The sequence below is a fragment of the Mesoplodon bidens genome, assembly GCF_964165515.1.
Source record: "Mesoplodon bidens genome assembly, chromosome: 12".
Lineage (NCBI taxonomy): Eukaryota > Metazoa > Chordata > Mammalia > Artiodactyla > Ziphiidae > Mesoplodon > Mesoplodon bidens.
In genome coordinates this window covers 83,117,897-83,133,977 of record NC_138168.1, presented here as the reverse complement: position 1 = coordinate 83,133,977, position 16,081 = coordinate 83,117,897, and positions in this window count along the sequence as shown.

Genomic DNA, 16,081 nt, shown 5'->3' with positions numbered 1-16,081 from the left:
TTAATTTTGTAGCTCCCCTGGATTTATCTAACTCAACTGTCCCTAAGGAGTTTTGCAGCTGTCCCACTAATTGTACTAGAAAGATTTGTCCGCAGTGGCATGAGAGATAGGTCAGGGGAGCTAGACAAGAGAATTCCTGCTTCTCTCGGCCTTTCCCTTTACGTCTCCCACCATCAGACATCCTTGCATGGAGCTCTCATAATAAGCCCCTGCCTACTCTATTGTTGCACTTATACAAATTATTCTTAATTATCTGACTATGACTTACCTCCTGAATTAGACCCTCAGCATGAAAATGTCAGGGACTCATATTCCGATTTGCATTCACAGCACCCAGGACAGCTCCTGGCCCACGTTTGTGTTCTAGGAATGCTTGTTGTGAGAATGAATGAGCCTCAGTTCTGCCTTTGAAGGTTGGGACCTTCTTTGACAATTTACTTTATTTGGGCTGCAGTTTTCTCAGTTGTAGAAGGATTGGTTTCAATTTGTAAGTTTCTTTCAAACCACAAATCTCCAATGCAGTAAATGTAAGAAAAGAAGAATCAAATAACAGAAGGAGTTAAAGATGATGTCAATGGTTGTCAGCTTGAAAGAATATGGGAAGAAAGTGGTACCAATAGACTGAACTAATTTCAGAACTAAGTTCAGAATGATAACTGGGACACTGGGAAGAACTTTTTGGACATGTTTATCTGAGATAAAGGGACCATATCTAGTTAAAGACCAGTCTGTATATGAGGTTTTAGTTGGAAATTTGGGGATTCTCCTTATACAAGTGATAGAAGGTTGATAATCAAGTTGATTTAAAGTAGCCAGGACAGAGTTGAGGGTAGACTGAGTGTTGTTAGTTAGAAAAGGGAAGAATCCTTCTAAAAGGATAGGGCTATCAAAGATGGGAGGAGAGTCAGGGAAGCACTGATTCCATAGAAACCTAAGGAGAAAAATAACTCAAGGAATTTTTTCTGCAAAAACCAAACATTTTTGGTACTTACAGTTCAAGGTAAGAAAATGAAGCTTGATTTGAATGGTTCTACAAACTCCTCACCAATCCTCAGGGATCAGTGTGACCTCTTTCACCACCACTGTCCCACAAAGACCTGTCAACATGGTATTTTTACTGTGATGTTATGTACCCACAGGACAGAAAGTTCCCAACTGAATTGGAAAAGAAGTAAGTGACGTTTTCACATTTGCAATTCTTGGGACAAAAGACATGCTAATTATTTCGCTCGATTTTTCATGGATTATTCTTGGAGCAGGAAAGCAGGAGATAAAGGGGTTAATAAACTCTTGTCCGCACCCGAAGACACATTTGTTCTTCCTCCAAACATCTGTATGATGTCACGTTGTCAGGCAGACAGAACTAAGTCTAGTTCTTTCAGAACAAACAAAAATCATTTTCTTCAGCAGTTACCATGTGGATAGGACCCTGGCATATGACCAGGGATTCAGTGATGCAACTTCAAGAGGGCAAATGAGGGATTAGGGTTGGTGGAGCCAGATGAACTCGCGCAGGAGTAGGATGGCCAAAATCTTCTGAAGGGGAAGAAATCTGACAAGATAACCGAAAAATGCATTTATTGGATATTATAGAATTTGTTCCTTTTTTTCTTTTCTGACTCGGGGGTCAATATACCTCTAGATGATGTCCACTAACTTTGAAAGATTCAATAGAGATGCCGATGGGAGAATACTCCCCAATATTTTTTTCCTTATCTTCCTAAAGGGACAAAGTATATCCATGGAACCTCAAGGCAGAGGGAGAAAAAGATGTCTATATCATAAAAGGCTCTTTTGTATATATTATGAGATATCAAGAAATCCAAGAACAGTGTGAAAATTGCTCAGAACGCTGGGTGTGAGAAAGCTGTACTGTATCAAAGAAAGCATCCAAAGGACACATTTTCAAAAGGAAAAATTGCCAGCAAAGAGCACTGTGGACCATCAACATGCAAACAGGGGCTGATATAATCACAGCGAAAGGAACAAATGTTAAGCATCTCCCTTCAGCTCAGCTGGCCTATTGTACCTCTGAACACCCAGGCTGCCCATGCTTCCCCCTCCCTCCCTCCCTCCCTCCCGTCCATTTCAGAAGTGTCAGAGGGGAGACACAGTGCCAGCACAAAATCCTTCCGCGGCTCTCTCGTTAGCTAACTGCGGTGTTTTGCTCCGCGGTTACATGTCTGCACAGGCCGTCACTGTGTCAGTCAGAATTACCACCTGTTTGCTCGCTGCCTTCAGGCCCCATCACCTCTGCAGCATTAAGCAGCCAGAGGCAGGAAGCCGTGTCGATTGCCCGGGAGTGGCAACTGTCAGTTCTGGGTTTCAGTGTACAATCGCTGCCTGTGCACAAATAGCCCTGGCCTCTCCCCCGGCTTCCCACCCTGTGCTGGTGGGGAGGAAAGAGGCAGCTGCCCCCTCTAATACTAACTCGCCTTCCTTAGGTGGTGGAGATCACAGGCGCGCATATGTCATTTTCATGCCACGAATCGGATCTGAACTCTCACGCAAACATGGCACTCTGTTAAAAAAATAAAGTTCATTTTTTAAAAAACTGTACAGACCACATCTTCTTGTCCCCGTTCTTTAGTTTTGTTTTTAATAGCATCATTAGCATCATCCTCTGAAGTTTTGGATTAGAAACTTTCTTAAAAATGATGTTTGGATGACATATTTGCATCTTTCCCCACTCATTTGAATATCATATGAACAAATAATAGATAACACTAGCTAACATTAATTGAGCACCTAGTGTGTGACAGGCATTGTTTTAAGCATTTAAGCATTCCGTGTTAAGTACATAATTTAAGCTTCACAATGTCATAATCAGGTAGGTACCATTTTAACCCCCTTTTATGGATGGAAATATCAAGGCATAGAATGGACAAGCTCAAGCAGTTCCTTAACTGTGCCGTTATCTTTTCTTGTCTCCAAACCTTTGTACATGGGGTGTCCACAATGCTAGCCTTTTCCTCGTCCTGAAGTTAATCCCTGCTGCCTATGCTAAAAATTCATCTCAAACATCAGTTGCTTGGGGAAGCCCTTTCTGACCTCATGCTCCAGTCTGAATTAGATACTCTATGCTACTGGAATCATTGGTGTGTCTGTTACTTCCTTATGGGCAGGGACTCTCAACCCAAGATAAATTAGTTCCCTGAGTGAACTGTCTGCTTACTGACCCAGGACTAGTTTAACATTTATATAATTAGTAGCAAGAAAAAGATGATGGAAACTGTAGCGTTTTTTTGGCCATGGTTTTTTCCCTTAAGTTTTCCAAAATATCAGGCCTTCAACTTTATATGGTTATCATGAAGCATCAGTGACAAATGTTGATGAATGATACAATATTGTTGGGGGAAAAGAATGCTACTTAGCATGTTTAAAATGTCATGTTAAAAACTGTAGTTTCAAAACTGTGATGCTTCCATGGGGGAACTTGACAGGATTAGAGTGATTTAGCCTTCTGGTTATCTCAGGGAGACAGATGCAACCACGCTGAATAAGCCAGAGGTTCCCAAGGCTGCTCCATGAGAAGCACCTGAAAAACTGTGAAAAAAAAAGCAGGTTTCCAGGTATTCTACCACCACCGGGGCAGAATGTTTGGAGCAGAGGCCCAGGAATATGCATTGTTCTAATTGCTTTAAGTTAATTTGGATGATCACCAGTTTTGGAAGCAGTTATGCTATAGCCCTTGAAGTGGCTTAAATGGTTTGGTTTAAGTGGTGACTGAAAATACATAAAAGTGATCCTATGACGTGTGTGGACATGGCGACCCCAGAGAGGATGAAATAAACAACTCCCTATAGTCACATCAGTAGCATGAAGCAAATGAACATGAGATAGACTTTTTTAAAAAATCAAAAAACAGGCTCAATTAGAATAACCTGGAGGAGCTTTTGTATAATACCTGTGCCCCAGGACCCGCACCTGTCCGTTACATCAGAGACTTAAATTGGAGCAGGGTTCAGCCCTCAGGATTCGTAGAAAAGTAGACAGATTAATCTATGGTGGGATTAATGTCACAGTGAAGGTCGGAATCCTAGGCTCTCCAGAAATCATCCTGTGCTGGAAGGACAGTACAGCATTCAGACAGACTAGCATTTTCCATAGACTTTGCTCAGGACTCCGCGTCCTCAAGATACTCTGAAGACAGGATCCCGTGATCAAACACACTTGAGAGATGCCACCTCCTGCATGCCCCCATCTTTGAGACTTACATGCACGTACATATTAATGTCTCTGAGAAGGCCTGTGACCAAGAAAAATGTAACTTGGTTTAATCCAGGTTTTTTTCTACGGAAGCCACTTTTTATTGTCATGGCATCTGCTAACATCCTATGGAGCTCCAGAGACAGTGACTCCAGTGAGGAGGACAGGGGCTCGAGCCCTGTGCAGGGGTGGCCTTTGGCTGAGGCTCTTCTCCATTATATTGGGTTGGCCCAAAAGTTCGTTCAGATTTTTCCGTAAGATCTTATGGAAAACCAGAACGATTTTTTGGCCAACCCAGTATATTAAGTAGCCGAGGGACCTAGACCTTGGAATCCCAGTTTAGACAGTCCAATTATAAATGATGGGGATGTGATGGGAGGATGGAGATGGGCCTCTATCAATGTGAATGAATCAGGATGCTTTGACCCTTTGTTCTGTGATGTTTTCATTGATTAGGTCATAGAAGCTTCCACAGGCCTCAGAAACCTCCTTTCCCCCACCTTCAGCAGAACAAAAATCTTTGGTATTGTCTTGGGCCACAAATGGAATTTGGGCCTGGACACTGGTCTGGTCATTGAAATGGGAATGGAAGTGACAGACATTGAGTCCTGGCAGAAGCCTTCAAGGTACTTGTATAGTTTGGCCCTATCTCCTGGCTCTTCCCTCCGCCCTGAGAATAGTGAGTCCAGATAGCAGCTGCTTCTGCAGCCAGGGCTCCAGGACCAGAAGATTCATGGAGCAAAGCCCAGCCAAGCCCAGCTCAGTCCTCATGGAACCTGAGCAAGAAATAAACATTTGTGATTGAAAACCAGGGAGATTTTAGTGTAGTTGATTACAACTAAAGGCAAGATATAAACCTTATTTAGCTCCTGATTCAAAGAAACCAAACAACCAAAAAATATATGAGATAATCAGAGAAATTTGTATGCTGACATTAAGAAGTTGGTGTCATTTTTTACAGATGTAATAGAACTATTTTGCTTGTGTTTAAATAAAGAATCCTTACCTTTAGTGATCCACACTGAAATACTATTGCATAAAGTGATCCAATGTGAGGTCAGGGAAGTGGGTGGAGTTATAAGTGAAGTAAGAAGGTCCAGGGATTCATAATCCTTGAAGGTGGGTAATGAAAAATGAGGTGTTCACCATATTATGTTACTTTTGTTGACGTTTGAAATATTCTACAATAAAGTTAGAAAATCAACATTCACAAAAACTATTCTCTATAGGTTGAAATTCATGGAGTTCTTTGTTAGAATTATAACAATCTTCTAATTTTATAGCATTGCCAATGAGCCATCCCTACCATAAAAGAGTCAGCCAGGAATATCTAATAATTTCCACCATGCAATTATTATCACTATTTATCTCAATGGAACTTGGTGCATATTTGGAGCTGGAACACTAAGAAAGAGAAATGATCTAGAGAACTCAAGGGATAATTATCCTTTTTGAATATTGACACACTAACATGTTTTTCCAGACGTAGATTTTGTGTAGGCGAAAGCTATTTGATTATAAAAGATCTGGTTTCTCCAAATTTTTCCGAGGTAAAAACTTCATTAATTAACATCAAGGAAAATGGAGCATCTGTTACTTTTTTGTCAACAGATTTTAATAATATTGAACACTGCTAATTGGATAGAACTGAAATATAGCTCTTTGTATGTTAAATTAAGATGGTTTCTTCTGCTATTTTTTTCCACTCAATTTTATTTAAACCATGGCAACTCTACAGAGTTTTCCTCCACCACTTAAAGTGATTTTGAATACTTACAGATAAAAAGGATTCATGTCAGAAAATGCTGTCGTTATTGCTGTTGTGATAGTTACTGTGACCTGGAAAGAGAAGAAAGGCAATCAATCTTACTCACATTCCAGCTCACGAGCTTTCTTGAATGTTTCTGAAGACTGAAGATGAAACAGGCACATTTAATAGGCTTGAGGAGAAACTCCATTTGCAGCCCTGGTTAAAGACCAAATGAAAGATCTGCCAACATAGGAGTGAAGGAAATGGTAGATTCCACAAAGACAGTGGATCTTTGTTCATCTTTAAACACTAACTGTTATTAGCAACAGATGGTAAATTAACCATGGAGGTAAACTTTGGGCCCAATTTAGCCTCAGCTCTAATTGACTGGAATCAGAGGCACCATTAAAGTAATCAGAATCTAGTTTGGAATGAAATGGAAAGAAAGGTGAAATTTGAGGCAGGTAGCGTGAGGTTCAAATCTAGACTTCAGCCGTTTTTAGCTGTGTGGCTTTGGACAAATTAATCAACCTCCCAGAATATTAGCTTCTTTGTTTGTGTAAGGGTGATGAAAAGACTTACTACGGAGGATTGTAGTGAAGGTAAATTTTTTAACAGCTGTCAAGTTCTCTTCCTCCTTCACCTTCTTCCTGTACTATCAGAGAAAGACTTTCAAATGTTCTTGGTTTTCACACACTGGCATCCTCTTGGGGACTCTTGGTGTGCCAGTCCTGGGTCATGACAGGAGTCCATGTCAAATGCTAGATTAGGCCAGCCTCCTACAGGGAAGCTTCCGATCAGTGGAAGTGGCTTAGTTCATTTCTGAGAAATTGGAGCTGAGAATGTTACTCAGCCTAAGCAGATTCTGAAAACCTCACCCCAAGTGACTTAATTTTCCTGCAATTCATTCATGGAGACTAGAACAGGAAGGGAAACACCACCCTGACACAACACAGCAGCTCTAATGCCCTGAATCTGTGATCTCTCTCCTGGCTTAAGGTTCTCAGGGCCTTTCCTTTTTTTCTCCCCCTCCAGTTTTTTTGAGTTATAATTGACAAATAGAAATTGTGTATATTTAAGGTGTACAATGTGATACTTTGATATGCTTATACTTTGTGAAATGATTGCCACAATCAAGTAAAATAACACATCCATCACATTTTGGGGGAGTGTAATGAGAATACAAGATCTACTCTCAAAAAATTTCCAAGTATACAATACTGTATTATTAATTATAGTCGCCATGCTATACATTAGATTCCCAGAACTTATTCATCTTATAACTGAAATTTTGTATTCTTTGACCAACATCTCCCCATTTTCCCTGCCCCCTGGTAACCACCATTCTTCTATGTGGTTCCATGAGGTTAATTTTTCTAGATTTCACATGTAAGTGAGATCATACAGTATTTGTCTTTCTCTGCCTGGCTTATTTCACTTTGCATAATGTCCTCTAGTTTCATCCATGTTGTTGCAAAAGGCAGGATTTCCTTCTTTTTTATGACTGAATAATATTTTATTGTATGTATATTTCTATCACATTTCTTCGTCTGTCAACAGACACTTAAGTTGTTTCCATATCTTAGCTACTGTGAATAAAATGGGAAAAGGATAGTCTCTTCAATAAATGATGTTGGGAAAACTGGATATGAACATGCAAAAGAATGAAATTGGACCCCTCTCTTACACCATATGCAAACTAAACTAAAAATGGATTAAGTGTTTACACATAAGACCTGCAGCCATAAAATTTCTGGAAGAGAACATAGGGGAAAATCTCCTTGAAATTGGTCATGGCAATTTTTTGGAGATGACACCAAAAGCACAGGCAAAAAAAGCAAAAATAAACACTGCATAGGAACTGCATAGCAAAGAAAGCAATCAACAAAATGAAAAGGCAACCTATGGAATGGGAGAAAATATTTGCAAACCACAAGTCTGATAAGGGGTTGATATCCAAAATATATAGGGAACTCATACAGGTCAATAACAAAAAGACAAATAACCCAATTGAAAGATGGACAAAGGACCTGAATAGATATTTCTCCAAAGAAGATATACAGATGGCCAGCAGGTACATGAAAAGGTGCTCAACATCACTAATCATCAGGGAAATGCAAATCAAAGCCACAAGGTATTACTTCACACTTGTTAGAATGGCTACCATTAAAAAGACAAGAGATAACAAGTGCTGGTGAAGATGTGGAGCAAAGGGAACTTTTGTGCACTATTGGTAGGAATGTAAATTGGTGCAGGCATATGGAAAACAGTATAGTTTTCCCTCCAAAAATTAAAAATAGAGCTACCATATGATACAGAAATCTCACTACTGGGTATTTATCTGAAGGAAATGAAATCAGTATCTCGAAGAGATATCTGCACTGCCAGTGCCTTTTCAAGCAGCCTGGGCCTTCCAGTGCTGCCTCTCTCAAGAGGCTTCCCTCTCTGGGTGCCCTGGCCCACCGCCTTTCAAGTGTGCTCCTCTAGCCACACAAAGGCAGGGGTCAGGGAGCTGGTTTAGGATGAGCACCTGGAAAAGCATGGTGGAAGATGAATCTTGAAGAGTGAGTAGCAGCTAGTCAGCAGAGGAAATAGGTGGAAAGACATTTCAGATGCTCACAGGTTCACAGGCTCAGAGGCAGAAAGGTGGGTCAACCAGTTGGCTGCAAGCAGAGGGCTAGAGCTAGTGGTGCTGGGCAGGCAACAATGGAAAAGGACCCTGTAAGCCATGCTCAGAGATCTGGGTGAAGCCATTGCAGGATTCCCAGCAGGCATGACACATCACCTTTACACTTGCACAGTGGATTAGAATGAATTAGGATGACAGTGGAGGCTGGAGGCCTGTTGGGAGGCTACAGAGGCAGCTGTGGCAAGAAATGAGAAGCTGGACCACTCTGGACACTGGCAGTGAGTATGCAAAAGAGGGGATTGGCCAAGAGGAATTTAGTATCATAGCCGACAGCTGATGTGGAGCACACCAGCATTGTCTGGCCGTCTACATAGATATCTCATTTAATCTTCAAAGTAGGATTAAACGTACAAAATGGGATACAGGGGGCAGTTAGGCTACATCATACATTGTGTGAATTAGGAAACAGTGCCTCGTAATGGCAGGTATTAGGTTTGGGGAGAAGATGGCATCAGAGTGGGTAGAGATGTACCTCCTCCCTCTGGGGAGGCAGAGAGCTGTGCCAGGTCACATGGCTCAACAAACAGAGGCCTCAGCTCTCCCTCACTGGGTGCCTTTGTATAGTGCCAACGCCTACAGTCTGTGCGACAAGCTTTCAGATGAGGACCTCGAGGCCCTGAAATGTTCACTAACACATTTGCCCCCGTACACAGCTAGCCAGGGGACAGCTGGAGTTTATATCCTGGTAGTTTAACTTTAGAGTCTGTGTTTGTAAATGCCTGTGGTTGGCATCATCACCTTGACTTTTACAGATAAGGAAGCTAAAGCTCTGAGGGCTTAAAGCAATTTGCCTGTCACTAGAAATCCAGAGTGGTAGAGAGGGGAATGAAACGCAAAATGTCTGCCTCCGAAATGCACTTTCCTAAAATCAAATTAACCTTCATAATTTTAGGTGGTGAAAATAAGACAGAATCCAAGAAGTTGTGGTCTAATAAATCGGGGGTTGAACACGGATGAATTGCTTTAAAATTATGAACGGTACGTCTAAAACTATGATTCTGAAGCAATTAAATTGTCATCAATCTCTTGCAGTCATATTTTGAATGCTGAAAAAACGCCTAACTTGCAAATTTGATACTTCTTTCCCCTTAGCATTACTGAGTAGCATTTTCTATAAAACAGAGAGCAGTTTTGCAATATTACAAGAGTTATACAAAAGTACACTTGGGTACAATTTGTACTGTAATATTTGTGAAAATGACCCCTATTGTATGGAGATTTCCGATTGCCTCTGTTCCATAATTGTGTATTCAGATGCTAATTGCACGAAGCACTTGCCACTGCTTTGAGGTGTGTTGACAACTACATATCCTGAACTCGTGTGTCTTTTCAGCCCCAGAATACACAAAATCATAATAATAATGATTCTAAAATGTCTGTCATCTAACAAGTCTTCCATTCTCTCAACATAATAACTGATAATTCATTTTTGCCACCACCCCTCTGAGACAAACAGTTCTATTCATTTTACAGTGCATCTGAGATTTGGAATAATCCCGAGCCATATACCTCTGTGATGATGGGGATGATAATGAAGGATACGTTCCATGCGGTCCTCTGTGGATAAAAGAAACACACACGTGTGTATTATCTTCTGTACTGAGCAGGACCTTGTGTGGAAGGATTATGATGGTCTGTCTTCAGAAATGGGGACATAGAGGCTCAGGAACCTTGGGTTCATTCACTCATTTATTCACTTGCTCAATAACTGCTTAGTGAGAGCCCACTGCATGCCAGAGACTAGCCAAGATGCTGAGAATATAGCCGCTGACCAAAGGGACAAAAATATCTGCCCCCATGAAGCTTATATTCTGGTTACCTGGTTGCCTTCTACATTAGTCAGCTCGGGCTCCCATATGAAAATACAGACTTGGTGGCTTAAACAACAGAAATTTATTTTCTCAAATTCTGGAGGCTGGAAGTCCAAGATCAAGGTGTCGTCAGGGTTGGTTTCTCCTGAGGCCTGGTCTCCTCGGCTTATAGATGGCTGGCTTCTTGCTGTGTCCACACATGGTCTTTTCTCTATGCCTGTCATGTCTGGTGGTTTTTTGTGTGTCTGGTGTCTGTTTTGAATCCCCTCTTTTTATAAGGACACCAGTCAGATTGGGTTAAGCCCCACCCTGAGGCTCTCATTTCACCTTAAGGCCTCTCTTCAAGTACAGTTATATTTATAGTACTGGGAGGTTAGGACTTCAACATATGAATTTGGGGTTGGGCGTGATTCAGGCCATAACACCTGCCTAAAACATCACACAGGTGGTAGGTAGCAGAGTCGGATTTATCTCTGCTTTTCTGACGTATTATCAGAACCTGGAACATACTCTCTGACTGTTACCTAGCAGATTAAGACCTGAAACATTGCTGTGGGATGCCAGGGGAGTGAGTGAATGAGTGAGTGTGTGAGTGTGTGTGTGTGCGTGTGTGTGTGTGTCCTTATGACCAAACTACTTACACAAAGGAGAAGCTTCAGTTCAGGGAAATTGCTCTCTCCAAGCTGTGCTGCCCAGAACTTTCTGATTCATTCTTAGATCTCACCAATTATTCTTTCCCCTTCAGCTGTCAGCTCTTGAACATTCCGGTTTCTTCTAAATCTCATTCAATGACTTCAAAATTCACACCATTTAAAAGTAGTAGCTTCAACTCTTCTTTAAACTGGGGCTTCTTTCTCTTTGACATCAAGACTTTTCCTTTGATAACTTCAAATGTTTCCCCCTCTACGCCAACCACTTAATGCTCACCAGTAGTTTAGCTTTTCAAACACATTAACAATAATATATTTTTGTGTTTATCTTCTTTTTTATCAGTTTTAACTGTGCATTTCTGCTTGCTATGCTAGTATAAACAAGGCTATTAACTGAATAATATTGTTTTTAAAAAATGTCTTAAGAAGTCCTATTGCTTTTTTTTTTTTTTAACACTGCTTCTAAGCACAGGCACATCTGCACAACTGAAATTTCCATTCTGTGCTCTCAAGTATACTGACTGTGAAATAAATAAAAGAGAGCTTTTGCATTTGGTAACCTTGAAGTTCTCAGAGTGCTTTTCCCTCCAAGGCTGGGTAAGTGAATGTTTTCAAGTGACTTGAGCAGACAAGGAGGGGGTGGGATGTGGTTCAGAGGGAGTGAGCTTGGCTTTTACATGAAACAAGAACAAGACTCGAGATACTCCAAACTCAAATGGAAAGAAGTAAGCAGAAGGAAGAAGTGAGAAAAAGACCAGAGTGGAATAATCTTATAATTTAAGATGTACATAATATAGCATTTCAATACTGTAATATGAACTGAACTTATTCTTCTCCTGTATTCAGTAGCTGCATGGTTCTCCTCTTCTGGAAGGAGTAAAGATGACTTCACATGTGTTTCCTTTTTTCCAACAAGTACCACCTCTGCGTGCAGCACAGCCATCTCTAGGGTAGAATAGAACCACTATTTCATGGAAAATAATTGGATACCTTCTTCAATGATAAGCAGAAAGAAAGAAACTTGGGATCCAATAGAAATAGTAAAGGCAGTCATTCATGCAAATGAATTCTGGCCTCGTTATTAACTAACTTTTTTTAATAACAATAATAAAAAAATTCCTTGGCCCTGTTTTATCAAAAGTGAAAATAGTATTCAGAGCATCAAGGGCTGTATTTCTCCTATAAACATGTGCTTTCTTTGTAGACCTAGGCATCTTGAGGCTTGAAGTTTTTCAGAACAAATAATTCTGTGGAGCCCTATTTTTCATAGAATCTAAGGCACATACAATGATATTCTGTTGCCTAAATATTAAGCAGATACTAGCGTAATTTTGTGAACCAAGTAGGACTGGAGTGTTCTGAGATAAACAGGGGTCAGCAAGCTTTTCCTATAAAGAGCCAGATAGTCAGTATTTTAGGCTTTGTGGATCAAACCATCTCCCTGACAAACAATGAACTTTGCAGTTGGAGTGGGAAAGCAGCCGGAGACATGTAGATGAACGGGGTGCCTGGCTTCCAATACAACTTTTATTGTGGACACTGAACTTTGAATTACACACAATTTTTGTATGTCACACAATGTCCTTCTACTGATTTTTTCCAACCACTTAGAGGTGAAAAACATACTCCTAGTTTGTGAGCTGTATAAAACATGATGTCCACTATTATTTGCTCACCCCTGGGACCAAGGCTTATGTGGCATCAGTAGCTGAATTATGCTATTTGGAGATATGTCACATTACTGATATGAGTTGGGGCATTAAGGTAATAATATCAGTATCACTTAATTATCAGATAATTGCATTGCTGTATTGTTAGGACCTTGATTTTCTGCCATATGTAGTCAAAATCTGCCAAACTGTCTCCTTCTCTTAGATTCTAGTTCCACGTGATAGGATGTGATTTTTTTTTTTATGGTTAAGTTTTTTATACCTTACTTCTCTCCCTACGCCTCCCTCCACTAAAAGAGAACCTTTAGTGACCTGGTTCCAGATCTTCTCTGAGGTTGAATTAGGAGAAAGAGAAGGCCACAGAGATGCAGGGAGCAAAGGAAGGACAAAGCCAGAGAAGCTTGGCTGACTTCCTAGGTAAAGACTAGAGGGTGTCAGAAGACAGGGAATATCATTATGGCTGGAACCGGGGGTCAGTTTTGGATTTTGCGATGTGAGAAGCTGTGAAGAAGAGAACTGAGGGAAGAAGGAAAGTAATTTGAGTAGTGTTGTATATTATTCATTGGCTCCCTTTTGATGTTTTTCTAGAGACATACGTAAATATTAGAGTTCTCTTTTCAAGTTTACTTTTTGGCCACTGGGCTATATGTCTTCGTTAAGATTCCATGCAGAGACGAGGCCACGTGAGGTCCCAGGATTTATTAGTTGTATTGGTCTCTAAAGTACCATAAAGAGAATAACATCACACGCACAAGGCAATGTATTTTATTTTTACTTACTCTTTTCTAGATGTCTTAGAATTACTAAATATTTCAAGGACTTTGACAAAGAGTATACAACACTCACAGGGCCTATCGTTGCCAAAAAATAGGTTAATTAGAATTTTAGCTTTGGGCTTTGATGGTAAGGATCGCTCACTGCTTTTGCTTCTCCTAAGAAGGAGGTTTGAGCCTTTGTTTTGGTTCACAGGTGGCAATCCAAGTTGGAGTCCTCATCTGAGTAATGTGTTCTCTAATAGACCAAAGAACAGCATTAAGAAAATAATTAATTTAAAAAAGCAATTGCCACTTTGCAAATTAAGAATTATCTATTTATGTGCACAGACTCAGAAGAATTATAACACCTGATTCTTATCCAGTGAGGGCTTACTGTCTACTCAGTTCAGGTAACACAAAAAAGCAGAGAAGAGGGAGTAACCTAAGAATGAGGGCAACGTAACATCCTGGCTCATAAATATAAATATCTGCAGATATACGAGGTACCACACAGCTGTTTAGAGCAGCTGTCAGAACTTCCATTAGAAACTTTATTTGAAAGACAGAAAGAAAATAAAAATGTGTTGAATGAATGAATGAATGCAATAGCCCCTCTGTGCTGAGCCCGAATGTGTGGTTTAGGATCCACCCAGAACATACAGCTGCTCTTGCTAAGCCATATGGTTTCTCCCTTATAAGTTTCTTCGCTATGACTGACACCATTCACGTGTTTGTGAATTCTGATAGGATCACAGCCCCGAAATAACACTTTGGAATGCAATTAAATTTTAAAATAGTTTAATAACTCAAGGACAACATCCAAAGGAATGAAATTGATTTTCTCAGTTCTTTCAAACCTCAGGCAGCAATCAAATTATCACCAGGATCCTCACCAATAGGAGGAAAGAATGGTTTTGAATAATCAAATACTTTGCAAATGCATACAACTCTCACCCCTCTACAAATCTCTATTCAGTGCTTACCATCTTGGATGTAAAAAGTTTTTTTTTTTTTTTTTTTTTTTTTTGCGGTACCCGGGCCTCTCACTGTCGTGGCCTCTCCTGTTGCGGAGCACAGGCTCCCGATGCGCAGGCTTAGCGGCCATGGCTCACGGGCCCAGCCTCTCTGCGGCATGTGGGATCTTCCTGGACCGGGGCACGAACCCGTGTCCCCTGCATCGGCAGGCGGACCCTCAACCACTGCGCCACCAGGGAAGCCCAGATGTAAAAAGATTTTGATCAACATGTTCAATAAGCACAATGGTACGCCAGGTGTGCTAATCCATATACTAGCTGCTGTCATTGTAGGTACAGCTGCCCATAACAGTCAAGCTAAGCATATGCATAACTCAGATAAACAGCACCAGGGAGGGCAGTGTGTTCTGTTATTTACTCCCTGAGTCTGCTGAGGTCTCAGTGACAAACTGTATGAGGCAAATTCATCTTCAGTTCATATAGTATACCACAGAAGGCTAGAAATGCACTGAATGAGTCATTCATATTCTATTAAATTTAAATACATATCATGTCTTAAAACATTTATCCTAGTCTCAGGGTATCTGCTACCTGTGTTTTCTCTAGCCCCCCAGAGGCCACCCACCAATGGATCATTTCCATTCAGAGACCCAGTGTTGAGTCAGTCAGGGCAGAAGTAGTACCCCAATCCCCATCATGTGACTGGATCTTCAATTAGTCTTTCTGTCAACAGATTTGGTGAGTCATAGGCTGGGGCTGCCCAGGATGTTCCTGTAGCCTGAATCCTCACTGTGTTGGCTAAGTTAGGCTTGTGTTTAGTTCCCTTGACCACTGCTTGTGTTCTTTCCTGACATGGAATGCTTGTTTTGAATTCAGGCCCTGATTGGTGGGACCCTGAAAACTTGTTAGATGATGGCTGGGCACCATATTTCAAAACTGAAAAAAAGAATGTCAACATGAAATTCTATACCCATTGGAAACATCTTTCAAAAACAAAAGCAAAATAAAGACTCTACACACACGCAAACGCTGAAAGAATTCCTAGCCAGCAGAGCAACATAAAAAAATGTTAAATGCAGTCTTTTAGGCAGAAGAATAATAACAGATGGGTGTATGATGGGCACAAAGGAATGAAGAGCACCAGATGTAGTAACTATATGGGTAAATATATCAGATTTTTTCTTATTACTTAAACCTCTTTAAATATAATTGAATGTTTAAACGAAGTAATAACAAAGCATATAAAAGTAAAATGTTTGACAGTGTTGGCATAATGATCGTGATGGGATAAAAGAGAATGTACTATTGCAAAGTTTTCATACTATATATGAAATTAGTATAATATAACTTTAAGGTAGATTGTGATAAGTTAAAAATGTATTCTGCAAACTCTACAACCACCACTACAATAACAACATATTTACAACTAGTAAGCCAACAGAGGAAGTAAAGTAAAATTGTAAAAATAATCAATGAAAGAAAGGTAGTACAAAAAACAGATGGGGGCTTCCCTGGTGGCACAGTGGTTGAGAATCTGCCTGCTAATGCAGGGGACATGGGTTCGAGCCCTGGT